A 7,479-nucleotide genomic window follows, 5' to 3' on the forward strand; every position below is an offset into this window, starting at 1 on the left:
TAGAAAGCTGGCTAGGTGTCTAGTACCAGCAGTGGTTTCCTTTCTGTTGAGTGGGATTTAAGTCTAACTAGTCATCTGTGGACTACGACTGACACGTGAGTGTTACTTCCTGCATGTATATGGACATTTTGCCATGTTGGTCATTGTTATGGTTCACAGATGTTATAGATGGGTAGGGCTATTGAATTAAGCTTCCATAGTAGCTTTTGGTACTATGGAAGCTAGACTACAGGAAGGGAGTTTTCAGGGTAAATTTAGTTTGAATAATCCGAGTCCTTTGTATTAAGTGTGTGGTGTCCTTAGTTAAAGGAGCTTGCCTTCAGCTTCTGAGAGGCAACCAAAAGCAACAGCTATAGTTTATATTGTAGTTGTGTGTGTGTGTGTGTGTGTGTGTGTGTGTGTGTGTGTGTGGTGTGTTCCAAAGGATATTTCTCAGGCCTGGTACTGGGATTTTTGTTAGTCTATGATTCTTGTGAAAAACATCGTCTGACTTAGGGGCTTAACTCTCTTTAATATATAATAAATATGCATATCCTTTTGTGTATTGTGTTGTTTCATAAAACCTCTGCTTTTTCCTTAGAGAAATTATTTATTTTGCTGTTACCACTTCTCTTGTTAAACTGAGAATCCAGATCTTTATCCAAAGCACAGTATTCAATAAATAATTGTCTAGTAAATCTTCTCAGTGAATGGGCCTCAGTTTCCTTGTGTGTAAAATGAATGAGAGGGCCATCTGGCCAGAGCATCTGTCACCAAACTGGTTGCCAGGATTACCTCTACTGATTTGACTGGCTAAGTGGATGTCCTTTTCCTCCTCATGTCAGTCCCTCTAAAATTCTATGAGTTGAGAAGAATCCTCTTTTTCTTTGGTAGAAGGGTATCAGAATCTTAGTCCTTCCTTGCTGAAACCTAAAAACAGCGATGCCTTTTCTGCCTACCTTCTGTGAGCATTGTGAAAAACCAAATGTAACAATAGACTTGAAGCTTGAAACCTGTCTATAAGAGGAGATAAAAAAACATTGTAAGCTAAATGGGACTAATTCTAATATGTTTCGAAATCTTTTTTTTTCCAGTGCTCTGCAGTCAACACTAGCTGGGGACTAATTTAACAGGTTATGTGAGCACAAAACAGAAATTGAAAGCAGAATAGAATTGCTTTGGGAACTGGCAGGTAAGGCAGATATTTATTTATAATTTAGAAAAAAAGAAATTAAGTAATCTCAAATGTTTCTAGCTTCAGTCTGTAACTAGTCTCCCCCGATTTAGCTCCTGTACTGAAAGCAAAACAAAACCTCTTCAAATGAAACCAAATCAAAGCAAAGCCATTTTTATCACTTAGGATTCTTACAAAAACAATCTTACTGGAAATAGTAGTAATATTTTAAATGGTAGTAATTCAAAAAACACTGAATTCTCATATTCAGATTATAGAAACAAAATACATATTTGAGTTGTGAATCATTCAAAGATAATGCTTCTTAGTAGGATCCTTTTCTACAAGCAGCTTGTGCTAATGATGAAAACTTATCTCTGGATTTGCAGCCAAAGAAGCTGTTGAGTCAAAATATGGGTGCATTTTTGATCAAGCTTTCTGCCTTCCAGCGAATGTAGGCAGCTAATCACCATTTAACAAAGATACTTTTCACTTAGGCAACAATCATAAATGTTTGGAAACTTTTTTGTTGCTGTTGTTTTATTTCTGTCCTAATGAGAATTAAAATAAAAAACAAAATAAAACCAGTATTTTGAGTTTAAATGGAATAGGCCTGAATAGAAGCTATTTTAGATTTAATTCTTGTGTGAGCCTGTATCCAGAAACAATGGAGAAATACCAAACAGTAAATGGGAATAACAGAGAAACTTCGTTGATTGGTAGAGTTACTCTGACAAGAACAAGAATTGTGGCAGCCTTCTGGATATCTCCGGGTCACCAGTTTTACAGGGCCTTGACATTTTCTCTCTGTTAGCTTGAAAATAATACAAATTCATATGAAGAATGACCCTGGAATAAGCAGCATTAAAAATCTTAGTAAAAATATGAATTTATTTTCATCCTGACCTTTATAGCATGGTGATTAAATACATGAGCTGTAGAATAAGACAGATACATTAAACCCATCCTGCCACATACTAACTTTATGCATTTATGCAAGTTTCCCTAAGCTTCGGTTTTCTAACCCATGGGATAGAGAATAGAGTTATGTAATGTATGAGATTATTTTGAGACCAAATTAGACAATTGCTGTAAAATACTTAGCCCAGTGCCTTGCATAAAGTAAGCATGAGCATGTGTGCCAATATCCCTAATAATAATATTATCATTAGAGAAGGATTATCTGGAACATTAGTTTCCTAGGACCAGGAAAACAAAGTGATGGACTTGGTGACCTGAAACAACAGCAGTTTATTTTCACAGCTCTGGAAATCAGGGTGCTGTACAGGGAGACCTTCTTCTGTTTGTTTAGCTGCTGGGGGTTGCTGGCAATCCTTAAGTGTTTCTTCTACTTTCACCATACATGGCATTGTCTGTGGGGGATGTGTGCTCTGTTCAAATGTCCCTCTTTTTTTTTTCCCCTAAGGACCCTAGTTGTAAGATCGGGTCCCAGTCATGAAGTAGAATGTTATCTTTAGACTTTGATTAAATCTATAATGATCCTATTTCCAATCTGAGGTTCTGTGTTGATGTGAGAGCATCATGTAAAGCAGCACAGATGATAGGGGGAGTGGATTTGCAGAGTTTGCTCTGGGTTAAGCATAACCTGGGCAGAAAGAGAACCATGCAACATAAATCACTCACCCTGCCCCGCAGCTCCAGGAGCGTCATGCACATTTCGTGGATGAGTGTTATGCTCTGTTGAAGACAATCCACCTCTACTCACCAGAAACCCCCACTCATTTCTAAAATTGAAATTTGGGAGCAACTAGGAGCAATTAGAAGACAGGAAGGATTGGATGGAGGGAGGGAGGTGGAGCAATTGAAGGTTTAGACTTGTATGTTCCGAGGCTAGTTCACAATCCACTTGCATGTGAAATAGGTGCACATCTTTGTACTGGAGGCTAGGGTTAGAAACAAGGACATCTCTGTCACACATTCTTCAGTTGTTTTCTGTGTAGAGAAATACTTGCACCACAATAGCACTCCCGAGTGTGTAAAGGAATCATTAGGGAAGGAGGTAGAAATGCACATTGTGATTCAGGGTTTCTGGAGTGAGAACTGCCTTTATAATAGGCTAATATTGCTGGTTCCGGGACCACACTCACTTCTAGGCTTGGCTGATGCTGCCTGTCAGTCTAAGTTGTTAAGTGCCCATGTTTTAAAAATAACTTCTGAGCTGGGCAAGGTGGCACATTCTTGTAATCCTAGTCCTGTTGTGTGTGTTGCAAAACAACATCATCACAATTTGAATGAAATTTATAAATTATATGATCTAATATATACTTAACATATGCAAATTTAATCTATTGTTTTCAAACTATCTTTAAAAAGAATCTACTCTCATTGCAGGCACGTATGCTATCCATCTCTTTTATTCTCAGTTCTCAGTCTCTTTTTCATGATCATGACCCAGTGCGCACACGAACACTTTACCTTCTGGATTTGTGTGGCTGTTGCTTTGTGGTCTACTTTGCTGTATTTAGCTTATAAGCAGGGATTTGGCTGCAAAAGCTTAAATACGTGTGGCTAGTATGGCGGGTACATTCTGACGCATCAGATCGGGGGCACACGATAGCTGCTTATTCTAGCATTACTGATACGAGGCTGAGCCCTGGATTAGGGTGATGACAGCTCGATTCCTCTGCTTCTTGCTTAGACTTTACTCTTTGGGATCACAGAATGATCTGTCTGACTGTTCTTTGGCTCTGTTAAGAAAGCTTTGTTCCCTATCGACAGTTCCTTTAACCTTACTGTTTAACATTTAAAATCGATAATCCATGCCTAAGTCAATTACTTGTGGGGAGTTTATAAAATGATTGTACAAATTTAGCTTCCATTTTACGTAATTCTGGATCTCAACGTGTCTCAGACTCTAATTGTATGAATCACTTCCCCCCCTTTTATCTTTCAAACAGCCCTGGTTCTTCTGAGTAAGAAGAACTTAGAGGTAAATAGATTTCAAGGTTACATGTTGTTGAGACAATAATTGGTTTTAGGGCATTTTAATCTAGAGCCAGAAAACATGTCCACTTGTTCTCAGATGCACATACGCATGCGTATATATTTACAGAAGACTTTATAGTGAAGTATCAAATTCACATCAACATTGCTGCTTCTTTTTTGGTTTTATAAATATCTTTTCTTGGGCGTGATTCTGTCCCGTGCTTCTGTTCTGTGGAACAGTAGGCAGTTGTTTTCCATCTGGCTTCTCCCACACCTCATGGAAGACTCGGTGGATGCGGACATGAGCCCTCTCAGGCCTCAGAACTACCTTTTCGGTTGTGAACTAAAGGCCGACAAAGACTGTCACTTTAAGGTGGGTAATGATGAAAATGAGCACCAGTCATCATTAAGAACGGTCAGTTTAGGGGCGGGGCAAAGATGAATTGCACGTCGTAGAGGCAGAAGCAATGGACTATGAAGGCAGTGCAATTAAAGTAACACTGGCAACTTTGAAAATGTCTGTACAACCAACAGTTTCTCTTGGGGGATTCGAAATTACACCACCTGTGGTCTTAAGGTTGAAGTGTGGCTCAGGGCCTGTGCACATTAGTGGACCGCACCTAGTCGCTGTAGAGGAAGATGCAGAGTCAGAAGATGAAGGTGAAGAGGATGTAAAACTCTTAGGCAACTCTAAGGCTCCTGGAGATGGTAACAAGGTCCCACAGAAAAAAGTAAAACTTGATGAAGATGATGAGGATGATGATGAAGATGATGAAGATGATGATGATGAAGATGATGAGGATGATGATGATGATGATGATGATGATGATTTTGTTGAAGAGGAAACTGAAGAAAAGGTTCCATCGAAGAAAGCTGTACAAGATGCCCCAGCCAAAAATGCACAAAAATCAAACCAAAATGGAAAAGACTTAAAACCATCAACACCAAGATCAAAGGGTCAAGAGTTCTTCAAAAAACAGGAAAAAACTCCTAAAACACCAAAAGGACCTAGTTCTGTAGAAGGCATTAAGGCAAAAATGCAAGCAAGTATAGAAAAAGGTGGTTCTCTTCCCAAAGTGGAAGCCGTTCATTAATTATGTGAAGAGTTGTTTCCGGATGACTGACCAGGAGGCTATTCAAGATCTATGGCAGTGGAGGAAGTCTCTTAAAAAATGGTTTAAACAGTTTAAAATATTCTGTCTTACTTCATTTCTGTAATAGTTAATTTCTGGCTGTCTTTTTTATAATGCAAAATGAGAACTTTCCCTACTGTGTTTGATAAATGTTGTCCAGGTTCAATTGCCAAGAATGTGTTGTCTAAAATGCCTGTTTAGTTTTCAAGGATGGAACTCCACCCTTTACTTGGTTTTAAGTATGTATGGAATGTTACGATAGGACAGAGTAATAGTGCTGGTCAGATGTGGAAATGGTAGGAAGACAAAAATATACATGTGAAATCAACTCAGTATTTTAATAAAGTAAAATATATAAATACTTTTCTTTTATTCTTAAATTTTATATCTAAAATGACTTTTTAATATTACATTAAAAAGAAGAATATATTATTGTGTACAGAAATGATGTACCAAATAATGTAATAAAGTTTTAAATGATTTATTAGTTTGAAATAAAAAATGTGCTCTTTACACTGTATCCCTTACTACGAGAAATGAGTGCTGATTAGACGCTAGGAACTGCAAATGTTTATGAATAAGTTTTTTTTTTAAGAAAAGGGGCTCCTGAATAGTCAATATGCCAGAGCAAAGGTGTCCTTGGAATGTAAGGTATGTTACCAAGGATATACCAAGTGATGTGTGTGAAGCCAAGTTCATTTGGTAGGTATTCAGTAGCTTGCTGAAATCCCCGAGCCTGTATTCATAAAAATTTCATATCCTATTTTAAATACATTGATATAATTTAAGCAGGTGCCTTGTAAAGCATTCTCAATGTTCTTTGATAGGATTATGAATTGTAACTTTTTGATCTTCTTTTTATGTTTTTATTAAAAGACATAAAAATAAGAGCAAGAACCTGGCACCGGCTGGTAGGGTTTCATTCGCCATATTCTTTGGCATCTCAAATGATGCCAAAAGCTTGCACGTGCCTTGGTCCTTCATTCATGAGTCAGTTCCTCTTATATTGCTATTCTTGAATGGCTTTTAATCATTTCAACTTCACTTTTACACGGAAATATTAACTGTCATGTGATTGAGGAGAAAGGAAGCGACATGACCCCAAGAGACAGGATCTCCTGGAGTTCAAGGATGGCTGAGTGTTTCTGGACTTTTCTTCTTACTTTATAAGACAGAAGTGCTTTAGACTGTTTTAGAATCTTACTCTGCTCTAGGCAGGGAGGTCTTTCACAGTCTTTTCATTCATGCTTCATTTAGCAATAGGTTCAAGAAAGGAATACCAGTTACAATATGTAATTTAACTCTCTGTTTCTGCCAATAACCAATGAAGGCAATTTGGTCATCACACATTGCTACTCGTAACTCCTAACAATAGGAAGTTACAGAAAATTGTCATTTGAGAATTAAAGGAGTCTATCCATGCAGACAGAACAAGAGGCTTAAAGTGGTTTCTGCCAAATTGTCATTGACCCAATGACACCTTTGAAAATTGCTCCCTCCCACACACATGACAATGGAAAACAGGATTTGTGAATTCTGAATCATTTGTGTGGAGTCAACATAGAAGCTCTTTCATACCAGGAGGATTTTGGTGGATTTACTCAGCAGAGGCATCTACTGCTCTCTTTAAATTCAGATCCTCTTTGCTCTCTGTATTAATGTGACCGGGAGTATATGGAGCCAAGGGCTATGCTATTTATTAAAGAGGAAAAATAAATTCATTTTATGCATTCCAGCATAAATGTCAGGGCCTGACCAGGTTAAAAAATAAGTCATATTTTTCTATCTTTAAAAAAATAATGTGTTCATTCCATTTCAGGGTTATTACTTTTTGATTAAAGGCATTGTTTGTAAGAGGCAGAAACTCTGCCTGTATCTTATGCTTTCAGAGACCCCAGATTAGTGAGAGACCCAATAGTTGATGGAAAGCACATCTCCCCATGTAAGGCAGAAACAGCAAAGGCCCCCTTCTACCCTGAAGACAAACAGCCATTCAATGTGTCAGTCTTTATTTTGACAAATCTTTTCCAGGCAATTGACTCCAACTGTATAAGTCAGGCACAGTTTGCTGATGAAAATCTTGCTTTTCACTGTGATCAGTGCGACCATATTTTCTGAACTAAAATTCAGCACTGGATTTTGCAAGATGATAAAATATTTGAAAGTGGAACCATTCCAGATATTGTCCACATATGGATGCCAAACATGGATGTCTTGAGAAAACCCACAGTTAATGTGTGTTTGATG

The 7,479-nt window shown here is 37.9% G+C and overlaps 1 pseudogene across 1 annotated transcript; it reads left to right on the plus strand.

The window, feature by feature from the left end:
• Positions 1-4,376: 4,376 nt before the first annotated feature.
• On the plus strand, positions 4,377-5,193 carry LOC308414479 (nucleophosmin-like; annotated as a pseudogene). The gene has a single exon. The product of its transcript is annotated as a nucleophosmin-like (transcript).
• Positions 5,194-7,479: the final 2,286 nt, after the last annotated feature.

Source organism: Micromys minutus (assembly GCF_963924665.1).
Source record: "Micromys minutus genome assembly, chromosome: X".
NCBI classification, from domain to species: Eukaryota; Metazoa; Chordata; class Mammalia; order Rodentia; family Muridae; genus Micromys; species Micromys minutus.